Raw genomic sequence first — 23,069 nt, 5'->3', positions numbered from 1 at the left:
ATTGGAGTAGGGTTTCTAGAATGGTCTAGACTGGTACTCCCAAGTGGACAACTTGAGAGGGAAAGGCACGGGACCGTCGACTACACCACAGATTGACTAGTCTACTGCAAATAAGCCTTTCCGATTTAAAAGGGTGATTTCAGGAAATCACGGACACTCATCAAGGGCCGTTATGTTGATAATTGGCACGAGTGGAGTATGATGTGGAATAATTTATGCAGAAATAATGACACATTGCCAAGGGTTTTCATGATAAAAGTACGTAAAAGCAGTAAATAAAATAGCAGAAGTGAACATGAAAAGAAGAGAAAAGAAAAGAAAGACAAAAGAAAGAAGTCAGTTTAGCTCATGAAAATATGTGAGAACGTAATGAAGTAGGCAGGGAAATAGGGATGGGAGAGTCATAATGTAGTAGTCTTAAATAAGATGAAAGAGATGGAGAGAGGTCGTCCATATCATAGCAATTTAAAATAAATAAGGGAAGGGATATGCACGTCATAACAGTTTAAAATAAAGGTGAATAAGGAAAGGTATGTGCATGTAATAGTAGTTTAAAACAAATAAAGGCGAATAAGGAAAAGGATGTGCAAGTAATAGCAGTTTAAAACAAATAAAAGAAAGTAATCCACATAAGTCAAGTTCATTATGGTAAAAGCATAAGTTTCCCCAGCAGAGTCGCCATGCTGTCGCATCCCATTTTATCGCGAAAGAGGGTTTCGACATGTGACAACTATTTTAAAGGAGGTATTGAAAGAGAAAAGTCGCCACCTAATGATTTTAAGGTGCGTTAGGGAACCTATTTGCAAATAACTCTATTTGACTAGTCAACGCCACCAAAGATCGGGTAAGCCAGAGAAGGTGTTAGGCACTCTTCGAGGTCCACAACTGTGGGTCCCGGCCGAACTTTAGACTATGTGGATTATGTAATTAAGCTAGGTGATCAAATAAATAGAAGGGAAATTCAGAAGTTGTAGAGTCTTATTAAAACATATGATAATCGATATAGGTCTTAATAACTGCAAAGGTACAAACTATATTGATCTATGTTAAATGACTAAGTGTGACTAACACGCACATAAAAGAGGAGGGGTCCTACATTTTTTAGCCTAAAGGATCACCCCGTGCAACATAAATAATACTTCGCAACTCTCTAGAGGTAGAGGTTGCTCGTATTATTCAGCGGGCACAAACTATCATCTCCAGCTACCCGATTACTATGTTGAAGTTGTTTACTTAAAGGCGTTCTAATTCAATTCTAAATCGTACCCTATGCGTGCACTACCCGTCCCATGCCTATGGTACATGAGGTTTTGTACCTACTATCAGGTGGTTCTAGACTTTACTTAAGTTGCTCAAAAAATGATAAAATTGGGCGACATTAAAAACAGATAGGATTGCATACAATAGCAATAAAAGGCTCAAGTTATCCTCCAAACATAAGCACGAAAGCACGCAAACAGATTTCTGGCTAGGCGATAGACAGAATTAAGACATATTAGAATCATTAAGTCCTATTGGCATGATTTCTATATAATTCCAGTATTATACAGGTAGTGCTATAATTTCTGGACTAACGTATAGGAAAATTAGAGCGTTACAAGTCATTTAAATATGATTTCTAATCGTTTGCGTAATAAGGTAGTGCAAAACAATCCCAGAACTCTGAATTGCCAGCACTGATTTTATAGATATGCGTCTTAGGCAGGTGACAATACCCTATAGACATGATCTCTAACAGTCGCATAATTAGGCAATGAGGTCGTTCAAAAACACAAGATTAGTAGCGTCAATAAACACCCTATTGGTGGGATATCTAACAATTGATAATTAGATTTGAATTTATAACACTTTATCCCTAGAGTCATTCTATCTAATTGAGGCAGTACAAAATCAGCATGAAACAATTGATTAATTAGTGTCATGCCCCGACCATGGGGAGCGCGACCGACGCTCAACAGAGTTACCCTGGTCGAGCAAGCCTGCACAGTGCCGTCTACCCAACTTACCCACAAATAAAGAGAAGAATGTATTTCATTAATTAGTCAGTAAGAAGTCACGTGAACAACACCAGTTCATTTCCATTAGTTACGTCATTAACAAGTCTTCAAAACAGTATGTTGTATAGTCATAGTTAAAGTGGAACAGATGATACAATTACAACATTTTTAGTTTAACCTCCGAAAAAACATATACATCCCACACTATGTGTATGGAGCCTCTAACAGGAACACAAGAGTGCTATGACAGTGCCGGCAACAAGGCCCCGACTATACCTCAAAACACTATGTACAAAGGATAAAAGATACAGGACCTTGTAATGAAGTGGAGATCACCAAATCAGCTGAGGGGAAGGTGTGCTGCTATCTCTATTCAATACTACCTGCTATGGAATCACCTGCATCCATTAAAGATGCATCGCCCCCGACAAAAGGGACGTTAGTACATAAGGAATAGTACTAGTATGTAAAACTAAACACCCTCTCAATAGAAGGAGCAACGGTAAACGGAGAATAAAACATGAAATCAATAAAAGACTCAAACAGTATCAAGGTCTCGGTAATTTATGTTGGGAGATCTTTAGCACCGATACGCCACCGTGTTTTAACACGGAGTCCGATCTCAGACCGACCGGCTAAGCCATCTTACCCCGAGACGTACACTCACAATACCACCATGTGCGAGGCATGGCGTCCGATCTCAGCCCGATCTTCTAAGCTGTCTCACCACAATGCCGTGTGGATCGACATCACATCACATCTTGCAAGAAATAATCTCATCCCGTTTAAGGGGAAATATCTCAACACACCAATCTCATCCCATATAAGGGGAAACAGTCTCATCACATTAACACGGGGATTTATCCCTTAGTCACTCCTACACTGGCACGTGTAGTTTCGGGGTTAGGTTGTTCCGACCTACCCTTCCTCGGTGGATAAATGATACTCCTAAGGCATTAATTATTAAGAGTATTTACCACTCAGTTCATATTCTTTTACAAGTCATTCATATTATTGGCATCATTGGTCATAACGCAATAACATTCTTGGCACACTGGCCGTACTTTATAATTCATGCTCACAATTCCACTTTCAATCTTTATCACGGATAATCAACAATAAGGCCTTTCAAATTAAGACTTTCAACACATACTTGAGCAAATTAGGGTCTTAGGCACATATGATCTCTTATACAATTTGATGTGATCACTTTCATTTGGACTTGACTTGAAGTCACAACATTTTAATACATACTCATACTTCAAATACTCTCCCGAAGAATAGAACAATATGATAAGAATATTTCGGAACACATTTTGAACATATTCATATATATACATCGTCCGATGCCAAACTTATTCAGAAAAGTCAATTCATAATAGACAACTCGGGACTTACAAGATCATCGCGGGAATTCAATTCTAAGAGAGGAGTTTAGGCAACATACCTTGCCTCGAGCTTTTTAATTTACTACAATGTTCCGGAAATCCTAGCCACTTCGATCTATTTAAAGATGTAGCAAAATCGAACACAAATTAGGAAGGAGTTCATAGTTCCAGCTCACTTAAGCATTTTATCAAACACTAGGTGTGCATTAAGGTTTCAAGGTCCTCCTATGGTGGATTCTTTCACCCTACTACCCAACGTTCACCCAAAAGAGCCCAATAATCCTCCCACTGCCTTAGATGGTACATGCATGTAGAATAAACAACTCCCACACCCAAGAATTGCTTTACTAATTGCCCATTTTTAGTAAATATTTCGAAATTAAGGATTAGGGTGTAGAATCATACCTTTTTGGTTGAAGAACTTGTGAGTTACCCTAAAGAAATCTTCAAGGTTTGAATAAAGATTGATGGACAAATGACTTAGAACTCCTCTTCTCACTCTTGACCACCTTCATCTCTCTCTAAAATTTAAGTTTGAACCTTCTATAATGACCCTTAATAGTGTTTTATAAAAATGGTGTTGGGTTTTAATAATGCTTATGCAGTCCGCAAAATGGGTCGCGAAATAGCCCTCAGGAACTGGGCAATTCTGCCCTACTCTGCGGCCATTCTGCGGTCCGCAGACCTATTCTGCGGTCGCATAATACGCCATATAACCTCCCTCCGGAAAATTTTCAAGTTGGTTCCGCGGTCGATGTGCGGCCCGCAAAACTGTTTTGCGGTCGCATAGTTGACCGCAAAATATCATCCAAAGTTGCCCAGTTACCTGCTTCACTCTGCGGCCTACAGAGTGATTCTGCGGCCGCATAGTGGGCCGCAGAAATGTCTTTTTTTTGCCAAAACTTTTCCTTTACTCCCAGCACACTGTTCAACCTAAAAAGTCCAAACCACGACAGCTTGCTCACCAGAAAAAATCTCTACAATCGTCAACACATAAGCCTACTTCGGCACCACGAAACCCCGGGTTTGTAGGCAAAATTTTAGTTGGCCTTACACATAGTATCTAGATAAGCAAAGGTATTGCATTGTTGTATCCTATAGGCATATTATCTAAGAGTGCTGAATGGTAGACATGGAAACAAGTGTAGAATATTTTTGCAAGTGAAGTGAAGTGTATGCGTGATTCCTATAGGCATGCTTTCTATTAGTGTACAACACATTAAACTAAATAACATGTAAGGCATGCTGAACGAAATAGAAAATAGACCACATAGACCCTATAAGCATGTCTTCTACCCTTTTATGCAAGCATTAGAATATACCCGTTTACCCCAATTTCACTAGCACCCCAATTATTCGTTATTACAAGTTACAGGACCAAAATGGAATAATACGAACTCAGAGGTAACAGACATACAGAATGGAACAAATACATGCCCTATCAAACAATATAGGTCTACTACAAAGTAACCCAGTGAATTTTTGAGCTTTCAACAACCTTGTCAACCAACAGATCCAAATCTCATGCTCACAAGGGCAGTAGAATCTTCCCAGGTCCAACAACAGATATAACCCAACATCAGGCCCAATGAATAACTTACTTGGCCGAATGGATGCCAAACTTAACCATACAGGTGATAAACCATACATGGAATTGACTAACAACTTTTCACACTTAACTCCTAAAGCTGTAACTAACAGCAGTTTTAGCCAAAACAAGTAGACAAGAATACATGAAATACAGACAAGTTCACAAGGCAGATTCATGCTTGTATTTTCAGAAACAAAGCTAAAGTAACAGGATTGACCATCATAAGATAGTGAACTATTCCAAAAAAAGAATTTCAAAAGTGAATTGATTCAGAATTAGCCTAAAAGAACTTTAGACACAAGACTTAAACATGAGAATCTAATAGAGTCATAGACAAGAACAAGTAGAGCATAGCCTTCACATGAAAGTTTTAACATGAAAGCTTAGTGAAGACAACATAACAGAAAAGGTTCATGATCGAGCAATCACTTAGTTGAGAGTGAGAAACTTTAACATGCTGAGTGTCAGTTACAATACTTGAAAACTTATAGTAAACAAAAAAAATGTCAACTTCACATCAGTAGGGCAGACAAGCATCAAACCTTATACTATTTGGCAACATATAGGAGAAAATGCTGGTTATGATATTTACTCTAAAGGTCTCAACTAATAATGAGGCACATAGGATTGAGCAAGTAAAAAACACAATAGAGTTACAATTAGTATGGGAACAGGTCATAGCTTAACAGTAGAACACCAGAAATATAACATATTGGGCATGAATGTCTCAACAGGGATTAGAACACATTCTACGCACGAGTTGGTTATTCATAATAGTATAGGACAAGGCAAGAAACCAAACTCAGAATAAGCAATAGTAATAAGCATTCGAGCACATACATTAGCAGGCATGCTTAAGAAGGCAGAATCAAGGTAACAAATAGGCAAGTTGAACTACTAGAAGGCATAGAGCCTCAAGAAGAGCTTCAAATATATGATGACATGTTGATTCATACAAATTCTTAGAGACATAGATATGCAGAGCAGGAATACAAACGGAAAGAAATGAAATTGCCAGAGTCATAGATACATTACCAGTTACAGAAGAACAAGTAGAAAAACGAACAGTAGAACCCAGGAATCTCAGTGTGTCAGAGTTCCCAAGGGTTTCGAATGAACCCCGGGCAGTGCTCACATTGAGAAAGGTTTAAGAATTGAATTCCGGTGGCCTTGGCTATTAGCCAGCCAAATGATCGAGCCTCATAATAGTATAAGATAAGAAAGAATAGGAGGACAACAATAGTTTTTAGCGATTAAAGTCTGTCCAAAGGGGAAATTAGGGATGGGTTTATATAGTAGTCAAAATCAAAGGGTTGCGAACACGAAGAAGGCTAGGAGAGGGATGGCTATAAAGCAAAAGGCCTTCGCGAATGCAAGGTGTGGAATGCGAATGTGAAGGTCAGGGTCAGCTGGCATCGCAAATGCAATAGGGAGGTCACGAACACGAAGAAGAGCGGGCCTGGGCAGATTTGATTTAATGCGGGAGTTGGCTCATTTTCTATCATTTTCACTTTGTTGGGAGATGTTTGGAGCTCTTGAATAAGAGAGTTTCATCATCTATCATGAGGTAAGTTATTCCACTCGTTCTAAGTTAAATACATGAGTTATATATGGATTCAAACATGGAAAGTTTTAGAAATTGCGGAATTTTTAAAGAAAACCTAGAATTTGTTATTTTTCGATTTTTGCCCATGAAGTTGGATGTTAAATTAGGAATAAATTATATATTTTAATTTGTGATGTTATGGGTAATATATATCTTCAAGAATTTTTGGAATTCGGGCATGTGGGCCCGAGGTTCACTGTGTTGATTTTTGGAATGAAGTTGAAGATTGTTATAAATTGTTAAATTATAAGCATTGGAGTATATTTTGATTGATTTGCACGTTGTTTGGTTAGTTTTGGATTGATGGGCATCGGTTTGAGTTGTAAGGGAGGCATTGGGGTCGGTTATGGAACTTCAGACTGAGGTAAGTCTCCTGTCTAATGTCACGACCCAAACCGATGGGCCGTGACGAGTGCCTGAGTCCTATATGTCGAACACCCCTAACCTTACGTCTAAAATATAAACATGAAATAGGGACATGTCATGCATAACATCAGTCAATAAACTATTGTATCATGTGAATAACATACATGAGGAAACATGCTCAATATAATATATATATATATATATATATATATATATATATATGCAGAATACGGTAGGGCGAGCTGATAAGGCTGCTATGAACAACTATATATCAAAATAGAAGCCGACAAGTCCACATACTATCTAACTATACATAACTGTCTACAGACTTCTAATATAGTGTACAACTGTATAAAGGACGGGATTGGGCCCCGTCATACCCATATAACAACAATATCGTAGTAAAACCCAATAGTAGCTCCGGATCGAATGGAGCACACCAACTCTCGCTGAGCAAGGATCCTAACAAGGGGAACCGTCAGCTTATCTACCTGCACCTACGGGCATGAAACCCAGGCTCCTAGGCAATAGGGGCGTCAGTACGAATAATGTACCGAGTATGTAAGGCATAAAAATCAGTATATAAAAGACATGAAAGAAACATGGAGTAAAGGACTCAACCTCTAAGTCTGAATAGCTCTATGAATCATGAAACATTTGTAATGTAATGCATATGCATATAAATATCATATCATGCATAGGTATATGCGTACATAATATCATCAAGCCTCTGAGGGCATCCCATCATATCATCTCGGCCTCAGTGGGCGAAATCAACAACGTATACCAACTGATCAGGTGGTGGTGCGTATATAACGTCGTAACCTTTCCCCATACCCCCTGTATATATAATATACACGTATCTAACGCCATCTGGTCATGGGTCAATTTATATGTATAAATGAATGCAATGCATAAGAAGTAAGTCAATAAGATATCTCGGAATGTCATAAGATCAATATGCCTTCGGTTAATATCACGAAATAAAATTTACCAACTTACGTATTTTTTGAGACCCATGAATAGACGATATAATAATAGGACACATGGGGAATCAAGAAAATAGTCAACCCTAGTACTTCTAAGAATAGAGTCATTTGCAAAAGTAGCGTGATTGCTCGTTTCGTTGTATCATATAGATCATGCAAAAATGAAAGAAGGGTTAGCCTTAACATACCTTATAGAAATCTGTCCAAAAACAATGCTAAACTCATATCACTGCACCTTAATCCATAACAACGATAGTGAAGCTATTGGCAAGCTACAAATGACTCTCTCATTTATATAACGAAAGTAACTTAATCGATAACAAAACGGGCAATATTTCCCCTGATTTTACTGCTTCCTCAAGCCTACTATAGGCGAGACAACAATACAATATAATCAGTAACTCAAAAACAACCTAACTACAATCTGAGACCTTTAATACAACAAAAAACCCAAATATACCATAACACACCCAATCAACAAGTTATCAATTAGCCTGAAATTGCAACGACGAGCGACCAGGCCACTATCCTACCAAATGTGGTATTTCTCCAAATACTTTATCCTTCCAAACTCCATAAATCAGCAGCACAACATGCCAACATGAGTAGACTACAAAATAGTCCACTACAAGTGGAATAAATCGAACTCACGGCTTCCGATCGCCGTCACGTGAGTTCTATCTATTAGGAAACAAATTTATCAACCTTCCTTGATATTTAAAAGGCCTAAATACAGCAATTAGGTGTTTTCTTAACTAGAGAGGCGGTATAATGATACTTACGTAATAGGGATCGTTCTAATATTATCGCTTCTTTATTTCATATCCGGGATGTTGATCTTTTTTGAAACCCTTGTAGAGAGCTTTAGGATAGGTTTATGGGGTTCTCTGTTCGTGTTCTATGGAAAAATGAAGAGAAATACGACTTGAGACCTATATATATCAAACATTTGAAAAGTCAAAGAGGTGCTAGCTTGGCAGCCTAGCATTGGCCCAACTTCAGATGCTCGTATATTTTTATTCAAACGTTTTATGAATGAACGATTAAAAATTTTGGAAACTACATTCCAAGACCTTCAATTTGGTATATAATATGTCCCAAAAATACCTCATATAACGCACGAAATGTATTGCTCAAAAAGCTTCATAATAAGGCAAATCCTTAGTCGATTTTTCCGCAACTTAAATCCGATTTTCCCCAAACTTTATATTTTATATCCAAACATCATATACAGTCATATTATGAATTTATACTCATTTAAATCATGATTAACAAGTCTCATATTCATTATACGTCATCTTGGGACGCACAAGGTGTAACAATCTTCCCCCCCCCTAGAAACATTCGTCCTCGAATGTTAAACTTCGAGAGATCTATAGAAATTTTTATAGAGTCTCCTCTGTAACAGTATTACTAACAACCTGTCATACAGAAAACCCAACAATTAAATGCCACATGGGGCCACAATCATGAATAACACCAATGGACACACACGACCAATGGCAGTAACTAACATAAGAATACAGTATTATATACGTACCTAAAGGTTGTGATGTCTCAGTCTGATCCTCCTCCGGAAGCGGAAACAAGTGAAGATACCTAGACTTCATGTCTTCTTCAGCTTCCCAAGTCATCTCTTCCACATTCTTGTTTCTCCGAAGTACTTTAACTAAAACTACGTCCTTCGTTCTCAATATCTGAATTTGTCTATCTAGTATAACGCCTTTCATCGGTGATACCTTTAGGAATACCCAATTGTCTACCTGAAACTCCAAGTCATATCGTCGATTATATGCATAGGATATCTGATGACTCTGAGCTGCTAATAGCCTTTCCCGTCTAAGCTTAATCATCTCAACTGCCTGTTGTACCATCTCTAGTCCTACTAACTTAGTTTCCCCAACATCGAACCATCCGATAGGTGACCTACACTTCCGTCCGTAAAGAGCTTCGTATGGAGCCATCTAAATGCTGGAATGATAACTATTATTATATGCGAACTCAACAAGCCCGTAGCATATCCTCAAGTGTCTAAATTGTACGCTCAGCCTGACCGTCTGTCTGGGGATGAACTGTTGTACTAAGATTTACCTAAGACCCCAATCCTTTTTGGAAGGACCTTTAGAAATTATCTATAAACTGAGTACCTCTACCTGAGATAATAGATATAGGGACACCATGAAGTCGTACTATCTCCTTAATGTAAGGCCTTGTATAATCCTCTGCTGAATACATTGTCCTAACAGGCAGAAAATGGGCTGATTTTTTAAGTCTATCAACAATCACCCATATAGAATCGAACTTACACTGGGTACGAGGTAAGCCTATGATGAAATCCATATTAATTACTTCCCATTTCCAAGTTGGAATATTTATAGCCTGCAATAATCCACCGGGGTTCTAATGCTCAATCTTAACATGCTGACAATTAGGGCACTGTGCAACAAACTTTGCTATATCCTTCTTCATTTCGTCCCGCCAGTATATTTCCCTAATATCATGATACATCTTTGTCACTCCTGGATGAGCAGAATATCAAGAATAGTGAGTTTCTCCCATAACCTGCTGGTGCAGCCCTGCCACATTAGGAGCACATCCATCTCATGTACTCACAAATGGTGTCTTCTCCTTTTGAGGGTTGTATCACTGTAATGAGCAAGCAGAAGGATCCCCATACTGGAATTCCTTCACTTAAGTTACTAAATATGATATTGTCGTGTCATGAATAGTAACTCTAGTATCACCTGAGTCTAGTAATTGAACTCCAAGATTAGCTAGTTGATGAATCTCACAGGCTATCTCACTCTTCTCTGGCTGTAAATATGATAGGTTACCCATAGATCTATGGCTGAGGGCGTCGGCTACTATATTCGCCTTCCCTGGATAGTATAAAATATCAGCATCATAGTCTTTTAGTAGCTCCAACCATTCCTTTTTCTTGGAGATATATTGAAGGCTATTATGATCCGTATAGATATCAACATGTATGCCATATAAATAGTTCCTCCACATCTTTAGTGCATGAATCACCGCGGCTAACTCTAAATCGTGGGTCAGGTAATTCTTCTCGTGCTTTCTTAGTTGTCTAGAAGCATAAGCTACAACCTTACCATGCTGCATCAGTACACAACCCAATTGTAAGGCCCCATAAACGTTTACCAAAAAACTGACGTTTTGTGGTGCCGAGGTAAGCTAATGTATTTCAGTTCATCGAGGAGTTGAAGGAAAAAGTTTGCAGAACATGGCAGTTATGCAGTCCACTACGCGACCGCAACACTAGTTTGCGGATAACTGATCGGCCGCGGATTGAAGCAGAAAGATTTGCCAATTTTGAGGAACATTATGCGGCCGCAGAACCGGTATGCAGGACGCAGATCCCATCACAGATCCTGCATGGGGAATTTCAGAAGGATGTTCTACGGTCCATTATGCGACCACAAAATTTGTCTGCGGATCGTATACCTGTCGCAAAGTGAAGCAGAAATGCCTAGTTCTGGAATGCCATTATGCGGTCCATATTGCGGACCGCAGAAGCGTTATGCGGTCTCATATGCGACCGCAGATCTGCATCGGGGATTCATTTTTCCAATTTTATAACCCGACCCCCATTTTATTTATCTAGCCTGAGGGTTCATTTTTAGGGGATTACCTGACATTTTAGAGAGAGTAGAGAGCTATTCTAGAGAGAGAAAAGGAAGGGACTAAGGATTTCACTACTTTACTTTGATCAAACCTTGGAATTCCATCAAAAGGAACTTGTTAGGTCTTCAAAAAGGTTAGAATTTCTTGCCCCAATTCTTCAATTTTGGGTTTGGGTTGATTATGGGTGATGAGGGTAGATTTATCACATGCATGAACTAATAGAGACTGTGGGGAAGTTGTTGAACCATCTTGAGTGGTTTTGTTCATGAATTAGTTGAGGGAAGGTAGAGTCATTAGTTTAGCGACTGCAGAATTTGTCTGCGGGCCGTATACCTGTCGCAAAGTGAAGCAGAAATGCCCGGTTCTGGAATGCCATTATGCGGTCCATATTGCGGACCATAGAAGCATTATGTGGTCCATATTGCAGACCGTAGAAGCGTTATGCGATCTCATATGCGACCACAGATCTGCATCGGGACTTTATTTTTCCAATTTTATAACCCGACCCCCATTTCATTTATCTAGCCTGAGGATTCATTTTTGGGGGATTACCTGACATTTTATAGAGAGGAGAGAGCTATTCTAGATAGAGAAAAGGAAGGGACTAAGGATTTCGCTACTCTACTTTGATCAAACCTTAGAATTCCATCAAAAGGAATTTTCTAGTGCTTCAAAAAGGTTAGAATTTCTTCCTCCAATTCTTTAATTTCAGGTTTGGGTTGATTATGGGTGATAAGGGTAGATTTATCACATGCATGAACTAATATAGACTGTGGGGAAGTTGTTGAACCATCTTGGGTGGTTTTGTTCTTCAATTAGTTGAGGGAAGGTTGGGTCATCAGTGTAGCAGCTCTTGCCATATGAATTCCTCTAATCATGCTTGTAATTCTCACCTCACTTATAGATTAACTTCGTTAGAAGTTTTGGGATGTTATTGTTACACCAAGGAAAGCTATTTCGAGGTATGAAGGCTAAACGCTTCTTCTAGTATCGGAATTATCGAATCCTTGCAAAACTCCATCATGTGTAGTCAAACTTGAAACACTCTTGAGGTGGGATGTTCAGGCTAGTAAATTATTTCCCAGATTGCATAACGTGTCCGAGCCCTCATGTGTTAAAGATTTCTATTGTGACTTAGTTATGTTATACCCCTTTTGGGAAGAAAACCTTGTATGAAGTCGATGTGATCAAACACTTATTTCTTATATGATGAATCTTATGAACTAATATTTATGTTAAGGCCAAAGGTGCTAAAGGGATTGATTCGAAAGGAAATCTTTTGTACAAACTGTTATCGTTTTGAGATACCAATTGTGGTTACACCTCCACCCGCATATATTGAGGTGAGGCAGCAGGGCCGCTTTGTGTAGAGTTGTGGAATTGTGGTTACACCTCCACTCGCATACATTGAGGTGAGGCAGCATGGATGCTTTGTGTAGAGTTGTGGTATTGTGATTACACCTCCACCCGCATGCATTGGGGTGAGGTGGCAGGGCCGCTTTATGTAAAGGTGGTTGTAGAGGATCCCCGACTTGAAATTTATAAATGTTATTCAAAGTTCTTAATAAATTTGTTTTGACTTTAACGACTATCTAAGCCCTATTATTGTTACCATGATTCATCATATTCATGTTGTATTTCCAAGTCCTTGAATAGTTGTTTTGGTTTTCATACTAGTACTATTCGACATGTACTAACGTCCCTTTGGCCGGGGGCGCTGCATCTTTAATGGATGCAGGTGGTTCCATGGCGGGAGGCATTGACCAGTGATAGCGCTACACTCTCTTCCCGATTGACTTGGTGAGCCCCACTTCATTTCGGGGCCGTGCATCTTTTGTTCCGTGTGTATTATGTTTTAAGGTATAGCCGGAGCCTTGTTGCCGGCAATATCATTGTACTGTTTTGTATCTCTTAGAGGCTCCGTAGATATAGTGTGGATTGTGTACTGGTGTTGGGAAAGTCAAGCTAGTAATGTTGTATATGTATCACATGTTCCACTTCAAACTATGAAAGTGTTTGTATTTTGAGACTTAAAAATGGAGTAACTAATAGTAATGGAGTTGGGGTTGTTTATGAAATCATCTTAGTGTTTAATTAAAAGAATATATCTCCTCTTTATTCAAGGATGAGTTGGGTAGAAGGAAATATTACAGGCTTGCTCGGCCGGTTCATCTCGGTTGAGCATCGGTCACACTCCCTGAGGCCGGGACGTGACACCAATCAAACACCCAAAGCGTCAATAGATAACATAACCATCGTTTCCCACTGGGAGTGTAAGAACCGGTGTTGAAGTTAATTTGTCCTTCAATGCCTGGAAACTCTGCTCACAAGCATCAGTCTACTGAAACTTAGTTGCCTTCTAATTCAACTTTGTCAATGGTGGTGAAAGAGAAGAAAAACCCTCTACAAATCTCCTGTAATAACCTGTCAAACCCAGGAAGGTACGAACCGCTGTCAGTGTCGTGGGTCTAGGCCAAGTCTTCACTAACTCAATCCTCTGTGCATCAACCCAGATACCCTCACCTGAAATAATATGTCCAAGGAAAGCTACAGAATTCAACAAGAATTCACATTTAGAGAATTTTGCGTACAACTTCCTTTCTTGTAGAACTCTAAGCACAATATGAAAATAAACTACATGCTCAACCTCTAAACGGGAGTAAACCAAAATAGCATCTATAAATACAATCACAAACAGATCTAGAAAGTCCATGAATACTGTTGGGGCATTGGTCAAACCGAATGACATAACACAAAACTCAAAGTGCTGTATTTGGTCCTGAATGCTGTCTTTGGAATATCTTTCTTTTTAACCATTACCTGATGGTACCCACACCTCAAGTCTATCTTCGAGAAACACATGGCAACCTGCAACTAATCAAATAAATCATCAATCATCGGGAGAGGATACTTATTATTGATCATCGCCTTATTCAACTACCTGTAATCAATACACATCCACAAGGACCATCTTTCTTTCTCACAAATAACACATGTGCTCCCCACGATGATGTACTAGGTCTGATAAAGCCTTTTTAAAGCAAATCCCCCAGTTGTTCTTTCAACTCTCTCAGCTCTGCATATGCAATCCTATAATGAGGAATAGATATCGGCTGGGTATCTGGTAATATATTAATAGCAAACTCAATCTCCCGCTCTGGCGGAAGGCCTGGGAGCTCATAAGGAAAAACATCGGGAAACTCATTAACCACCGGGATAGACTGAAGGGTCGGTGACTCTGCTTTCATATCATGTACCCAAACTAAGTGATAAATATAGCCCTTTCTTATCATCTTCCTTGCCTTGAGATAGGAAATAAATCTACCTCTCGGTGATGCAGTATTACCTTTCACTTCTAGAATTGGCTCCCCTGGAAAGTGGAAGCGAACCATCTTTGATCTATAATCAATGTTAGCGTAATAAGAAGCCAACCAATCCATACCCATTATAACACCAAAGTCTACCATATCTAACTCAGTCAGGTCTGCTACTATAGAACAATAATAAACTACTACTATACAGTCGCTATATACCCGTCTAGCTATCACTGGATCCCCAAAAGCTGTAGACACCTCGAAAGGTTCAATCAACTTAGGTTTTATCCCAAACTTACTAGCAACCAACAGATTGACGTACGATAAGGTGGAACCTGGATCAATCAATGCATATATATCACATGAGGAGACTGATAATATACCTGTAACAACATCAGGTGACAACTCCTGATCCCATCGAACCACTAATGCATAAATGCTGTTCTGAGGACCGCTCGAGCTAGATGCTCCACTTCAACCTCTACCACGATCGACTGGTTCCTGTGAATCTTGCCTAGGGGGCGTACTGATGATGACGAACCAGCTACAGATCCCGTTGGTTGAACTATACCTGCACCACCTCTCATTGAACAATCTCTCATAACGTGGCCTAGATAACCACAAGTATAACAAACACACAACCCCACAAGGAACTGCCCGACATGCTGCTTACTATATTGAGCATATCGTGGCAAGGGCAGCCTCATCTGACTTGACTCACCCCTATACTCAGAACTAGAGATCCTAGAACTCTAACTGGGCCTTGAATATATTGAGCGATCAAACCTCCTACCGGCAAACTAAGGGGGTGCACTAGGCGATGGCTGGGATGGATACCTCGGGTTCTGTTGTCTCTGATCACCTCGAAACTCATTAGAAAAACCTGAAGATATCGCTCTCTTACTTTGTCCCCTATCATGCTCACGATCAGTGCTTTGCTTCTGCTTACGCTCCTTTACACCCTGAGAGTATGACTGAATACAAGAAATTTCAATTCCTGGCTGAAGTGAGACCGATATACAGTCATTAAGCAGGTGCGGCTCCAACCCCATCACGCACCGGTAAACCCGATCATCCATCTTAGCTATAATAGTGGGAGCATACCTAGCCAAAGAATCAAATAGAAGGATTTACACTCGAACACTCATATTACCCTGCTGTAGGGTCAAGAACCTATCAACTCTGGCCTGTCTAAGCTCTTGTGGCAAATAATGGCAAAGAAAAGCCTCTGTAAACTCCTGCCATACTACTGGAAGCGCATCCTTACCTCTGGATAACTCCCAAGACTCGTACCAATTAACTGCAACATCCCAAAGTCTATAGGAAGCTAGCTCAACTGACTCAGATGCAGTAGCCTTATTACCCTCAAAGTCCTCTGCATCTTATCGATAAATACCTGAGGGTCCTCACTTTAATCTGCTCCAGTGAATACTGGAGGGTCCAAATTAATGAAATCTCGAACCCTCGTAGTGATGGCCCTATCTGCATGACCAATACCTACCTCCTGGAGCCGCCGAGCCTTTGTGGCCACTAATTGAGTCAATAGCCAAATAACATTTCTCATCTCCTGACCCGGTGCATCTGGCTGAGGAACTATGGGTACTGGGGTAGGCTCTAGAGCTGGTGCCCCTCAGATCTCTTCTTGAGGGGGCAGGGTATGTGAAGTCTGAGATAGAGTCTCACTCTAAGACTCTCCCCCAACCGTGGTAAGCCGTGGTGCTCGACTCATAGTCTAATCAGCCACGGACTTGCTCTTCTGGGTAGTTGTAGCCTTCTTAAGCATCGTTGAAAACATAACATATCATTAGGAAAATGAAACCTTATATTGCACGATCTAAGATAAGAAGGGAGAATAACATCCTATATGTCTTGCAGCCTCTTGTTTATAAGTGTGGTACACAACATTCTCATAAACAAGACTCTACTAGACACAATCTGTAGACAGCCCTAGGATGGAACTGCTCTGATTCCACTTTTTTCATAACCCAAACGAATGGGCCGTGACGAGTGTCTGAGTCCTACCTGTCAAACACCCCTAAGCATAAGTGTAAGATATAAACATGAAATAGGGATAGGTCATGCATAACATTAGTCAATAAACTGCTGAATCATGTGAATAACATACGTGAAGAAACATGCCCAAAAGACATATATACATATAAATATATATTTGTAATACGGTAGGGCGAGCCGACAAGGCTGATATGGACAACTATATATAAAAATAGAAACCGACAAGGCCACACACTATCCAACTAATAGTATGACCCTTGAACAGACGATATAATAATATATCATATAGGGAATCAAGAACATAGGCAATCCTAGTACTTCTAAGAATAGAGTCATTTGTGAAAGTTGTGTGTTTTCTCGTTTCGTTGTATCATATGGATCATGCCTAAAGGAAAGAAGGGATAGACTTAACATACCTTATAGAAATCTATCCAATAACAATGCTAAACTCGTCTCACTGCACCTTAATCTACAACAACGACAATGAAGCTATTGTCAAGCTACGAATGACTCTCTCATTATATAACGAAAGTAACTTAATCTATAACAAAACAAGTAGCATTTCCCCTGTTTTTGTTGCTTCCTCAAGCCTACTATAGGCGAGACAAAAACACAATACAATCAGCAACTCAAAAACAACCTAACTACAATTCGGACCTTTAATACAACAAGAACCCCAAATATACCATAACACACCCAATCAACAAGTTGTCAATTAGCCTGAAATTGTAACAACGAGCGACCAGCTCACTACCCTACCAAATGTGGAATTTCTCCATACCCTTTATCCTTCCAAAATCCATATATCAGCAGCACAAGAGGGCAACACAAGTGTACTGCAAAACGGTCCACTACAAGTGGAATAAATATCTCTCACGGCTTCCGATCACCGTCCCGTGAGATCTAACTATTAGGAAATGAATTCATCAACCTTCCTTGATATTTAAAAAGCTTAAATACATCAAGTAGGTATTTTCTTAACCATTAATTACCTTACAAAACTCAAACTACAAATAAAAGGAGAGGCGGTATAATGATACTTACGTCGTAAGGATCGTTCTAATGTTGTCGCTTCTTGATTTCGTACCCGGGATATTTATCTTTTTTGAAAACCTTGTAGAGAGCTTAAGGATATGTTTATGGTGGATATATGTTCGTGTTCTATGGAAAAATGAAGAGAAAGACGACTTAAGACCTATATATATCAACTTTTGAAAAGTCAAAGAGGTGCTAGCTTGGCACCATAGCATTGAACCTTATTCAGACGCTCATATCTTTTTATCCGGATATTGTATGAATGAACGGTTAAGAGGGTTGGAAACTAAATTTCACGAACTTAAATTTGGTATATAATATGTCCCAAAAAGACGTCATATAGCACATGAAATATATTGCTCAAAAAGCTTCATTACAAGGAAAATCATTAGTCGGTTTTTCCGCAACTTAAATCTGATTTTTCCCAACCTGTATATTTTATATCCAAACATCATATACAGTCATATTATGAATTCATACTCATTTAAATCATGATTAAAAAGTCTCATATTCATTATACGTCACCTTGGGATGCACATGGTGTAACATCTAACTTTGTGAAGGGGAAACTACCCCGTAGGTATTAAAATTGTTATGTGCTACTAGTTATGGGTACTATGTACACACGAGGTGACGAGAGTCCATACGTAGCTGAAAGCATGTTTATGTCCATGTAGACTTAGGACTTTACCATGTAATATTTGAATTATTTAAACTCATTTTGCTAATTTAATTAAGTGAATTTATAATTGAAATTGATTTGGGAATATATTAGGCCGAGCTTTATAGCTTTGAGTTGTCTGGCGACATATTTGATAAACGATAAAAGCCATGTTTACTTTATGCTCTTGTACCTGTGTTGTATGTGCATGACTCGTAGTTTGATATGTTTCTTCCTTTCTAGTGTATCGGGACGAACGCCTTGGCAGTATATTGAGATGCATCTCTGGTTCACGCCGATCGACCCTCGGCAGTGTACATACCACTCTGGATCGGGCCGTACGACCTCTGCATAATCATGCATGATACCGCTAAGATTCCGAATGTTCATGATATTCCCCTTTGATTGAGACCTGGCATTTATATGGTATTCCTTATCCGTTTGAGATTGCACTTGATATTTTTGATCTGTTGAGATAACATAGGAGATTTGAGAGATTTGGACAACTAGTAAGTGTCGATGTCGACCCCTCGTCACTACTTTTCTAGGGTTAGGCTAGATACTTATAGGGTACACATTTATTTACGTACTCATGCTACACTTCTGCACTAAATGTGCATGATCTGACATGTTCATTTGATGGTCATCTTGGCGCGTAGGCGCATCTACTGAGGAGACTTTATGGTGAGCTGCACTCTAGGCTACGTATCGTAGCCCACGGAGTCTCCATCATATTATTTACTTTATCCTGTATAATTTACATTCTAGACAAAGGTTGAATTATTATTATTGTACTCCTTAGTAAATGCTCATGCACTTGTGATACCGGGTTTTGGGATATTCTAGAACTTGCTTGTGGTTTTTTTTAGCATTGACCCAGTTTTATTATTTATTCTATTTAAACTGTAAGTATCCATGATTTTAATGCGTCAATTTCTTTACCTAATAAAAATTCACAATTTTGAAAATAATAAAATGATTAATTAAGTTGGTACTTCACCGTGGGCTTGCCTAACAACGACGTTGGGCGCCATCACGACCTATAGTGGAAATTGGGTCGTGACAACTTGGTATTAGAGCATTAGGTTCACTTGGGTCTCACAAGTCATGAGCAAGTCTAGTAGAGTCTTGCGGATCGGTACAGAGATGTCTGCATTTATCTTCGAGAGGCTACAAGGCTGTTAGGATCACTTCTTTTCTTCATTCCTTGTCGTGCGATTTGATTTTATTAGAGCTTATGCCTTCATTTGCTTCCTACTCATTCCCATACGATGTTGAGCGTATGTTATCAATTGTGCATCAAGGAGTTGTAGTGGTGTTGTAGATGTGGTGCATGATGTTTCTCCCTGCGTATTCGGGCAGACTATTATCGTCGCCTTGTGGAAGAGAATTGTGTCGTTTAGCTTAGTGTTAGTGTTGCCCACAAATTTGAGGTTATACACTGTGTACTATGATGTTCATGTGAAGTTATCACGTAGTGCTGGTGTAAGTGGTAGGGTGCTTATTTATGTGTCGCGACATTGAGTGACTCGAAACAAGGATTACTCAATTCATGGTTTAGAGGTTCGACATTTAATTCCAGAGGAGGAAAGGCAATCAGACTATAGATGATCAAGCCCTTATTGACGGAGTAGCATGGCTTGATATTTTCGGACATCGTGGAATTCTAATGTGTGATGTGGTGTCTTCGTCCTTGTTGGCACGCATTAAGGCTAATCAATGTATGGTATCCTTTGATTTTTCCTTCAGGGCATGGTGTTGTGGAATGGTGCATAAGTAGCGATTGTCAGAAATGGCAGTGTATGGCAGCTTTAGAGACAAATCGGTGTTTCTAACATTGATGGCTCAAGAGAGATGATCTTTATGGAGGCTTAGAGTTGGTGGCAATTTATCTGTTCGGGTTCTACAAAGATAGATTGTGATCTGAGGCAGCATTTTGGCAGTGAAGGAGGAGGAAAGACATGGTGGGAGGTGTCTCGTGGTGGTTGAATTACTAGCAGGTCAAGTATGAACAATAAAGGTCGAGAACTATGGAAGTTTGTTCCGGGTTATGTGTCATGAATAGGGATATTGTGGATCTATGAAAGGTTATTGGCCTAGTATGGAATGATCGGGATCGGCTTGACGTCTACCGGTAGATCTAATGTGAATGTATGCTCTACAGCAGGTCGAATGTGTTCATTTAGCATAGCATCGCTTATGGAGGAGTCTTCAGGCATTGGATGTTATTCATGTCGTCACTTCTCATATATAATACTCTACTATGCCATGTGGGTTGTGAGGCAGCTTGATTTATCACGCAGGTGTTGTGATCCCGTGTAGCTTGTGGTGTTATATGAGCAAGATGTCTCTCGCGCTACAGTTCAATTATTGCACCTTAGTCGCGCTTGTGTTTTGTAGCGCATAGCACTATCCGTCTCCCCAGGGTTGTATTTATGCATTTGGCATGCTTGTGGTCGATATTCGAGCATTTCATGGGTATGAGCATTATGGATTGATGGGTATTTCCTTATTGATTGGCATGTGTGGATCGGGTGGCATGCCACCATGGGCATCATGTTTGTATCGGGTTGCACCCCGCAACGGTATCATGTTTGGATCGGGTTGCAAGCCGCAATAGTGTCATGTGTGGATCAGATTTCATGCCGGATTAGTGAGATATTGAGTACGGTTCATTATACTTATTTTTTGAGCCTTGTTTCTCATCACTGAGATAGGTTCATAGCATTTGTATGACCGTGATATTCACTACGCGGGATCGATAGTTCTTTTCCAGAGTTCATTCTTCCTTATAGGTCGTATTCAAGTTGTAGCTTGTTGAGGCATTGGTGGCGGCATATGAGATTTTTGACGGTGATTGAGGTGGCTTATTGCCTGGGTGGCTTGTACTGGGTGAGAAGAGATTGCTGGAATTGGAATCAGTGCAATCGGACTTGCATAATGTATGTTAGATGGAAAATGTCACTAATTAGAGTAGAATGAGGCAGTGGTTCTTTCAAGCGGAGACACTCCCTGAGTGGTTGATGTGGCAACTGATTATGAGTTTCTACTCATCTCTTTCGTCATGGCAGTATTGCGAGAGTTTGAATGGGACTTATATGTGTTATGAAGTATATTATGGGCATCGAATTAGTGAATTTGCAGCTGCTACAGTTGGGGGATGTGTGATTACAGCATGGATGTCTGATCATGTTTTGGGTTTAGCGTATTGAGATTGATACAATGTTCGTATGTTAGAATCAGGCCTCATAGTGAATTCCGAATGTTAGAATTTGGTCCTAATGCTTTTGGCCTAAGGTAAAAGGGAGAATATTCAGTATGACTCAAGCTAATATGTTCACGTGGGTTATGGTGGTACGAATAGGTGCATGAGGTGTTAAACAATAATTTTGGACAACTCTAGAGCAGTTCTTGGCACATTCGAGGACAAATGTATGTTTAAGTGGGGGAGAATGTAACGACCCGACCGGTCTTTTTGAATTCTAGCACGTCATTTGGTGGTTTAAGTCATTGAGTAGCTTCACCTTATGTATTATGACTTGTACGCATAGTCAGAATTGAATTTCGGAAAGTTCGGAGTTGATTTGGAAGGAAACTTTTCAATTGGGAAGATTTAAGTTGGAAGAGTTGACTAAGGTTTGACTTTTTTGTAAACGACCTCGGAATCGAGATTTGAAGGTTCCAATAGGTTCATATGATAATTTCAAACTTGGCTGTATGTTCGGGTTGAGGTGGTCCAGGAGCATTTCGGCACTTATTATGGAAAGTTGGCATTTTGAAGGATTTAGTGTTTTCTAGGTTTGGTTTGAAGGGGACTTTGGTGTTATTGATGTCCGTTTAGAATTTCGAGCCTTGGAATAGGCTCGTATCGTGATTTATGATTCAAACGTAAAGTTTGGCGTCATTCCGGAATGGTTAAGTATGAATCAGATGCGTTCGTCGAAGTTGGAATGTTTAAAAGATAAAAGAAGGATTTTGATCGGCAATTCGTAGTTTGTATGTTGTTTTTGTGATTTGAGGCTCGAGCAGGTTCGTGTCATGTCTTGGCACTGGTAGGTGTGGTTGGACGGGGTCCCGGGGGGAGGGGGCTCGAGTGTGTTTCGGGGTGGTTTCGTGCCAGATTTGGATAAATTGTTGTAGTTTGTGTGCTAGTGTGCTTCGCGATCGCGAAGGTAGTCCCGCAATCACGAAGAAGGCTAGTAAAGGCCTACTATTTTTCTCTACGCGAACGCGAGGAGGCTCACACGAACGCAGAGAAGGACATGGCCCTACTTCACGAACGCATATGCTTCATTGTGAACGTAAAGAAGGCTAGGCGGGGGATGGCTGTGAGACAGAAAGCCTTCACGAACACGAGGTGTGGATCGTGAACGCGAAGGGCAGGGTCAGCTGGGCATAGTGAACGCGAAGGGTAAATGGGCAGCTGAGAAGAGATGGCCTTCGCGATCGCGGGGCTTTTTTCGCGAT

This window comes from Nicotiana tabacum, chromosome 13 (assembly GCF_000715075.1).
Source record: "Nicotiana tabacum cultivar K326 chromosome 13, ASM71507v2, whole genome shotgun sequence".
NCBI lineage: Eukaryota > Viridiplantae > Streptophyta > Magnoliopsida > Solanales > Solanaceae > Nicotiana > Nicotiana tabacum.
The sequence above is the reverse complement of the archived record's forward strand: the minus strand, read 5'-3'. Positions refer to the sequence as shown.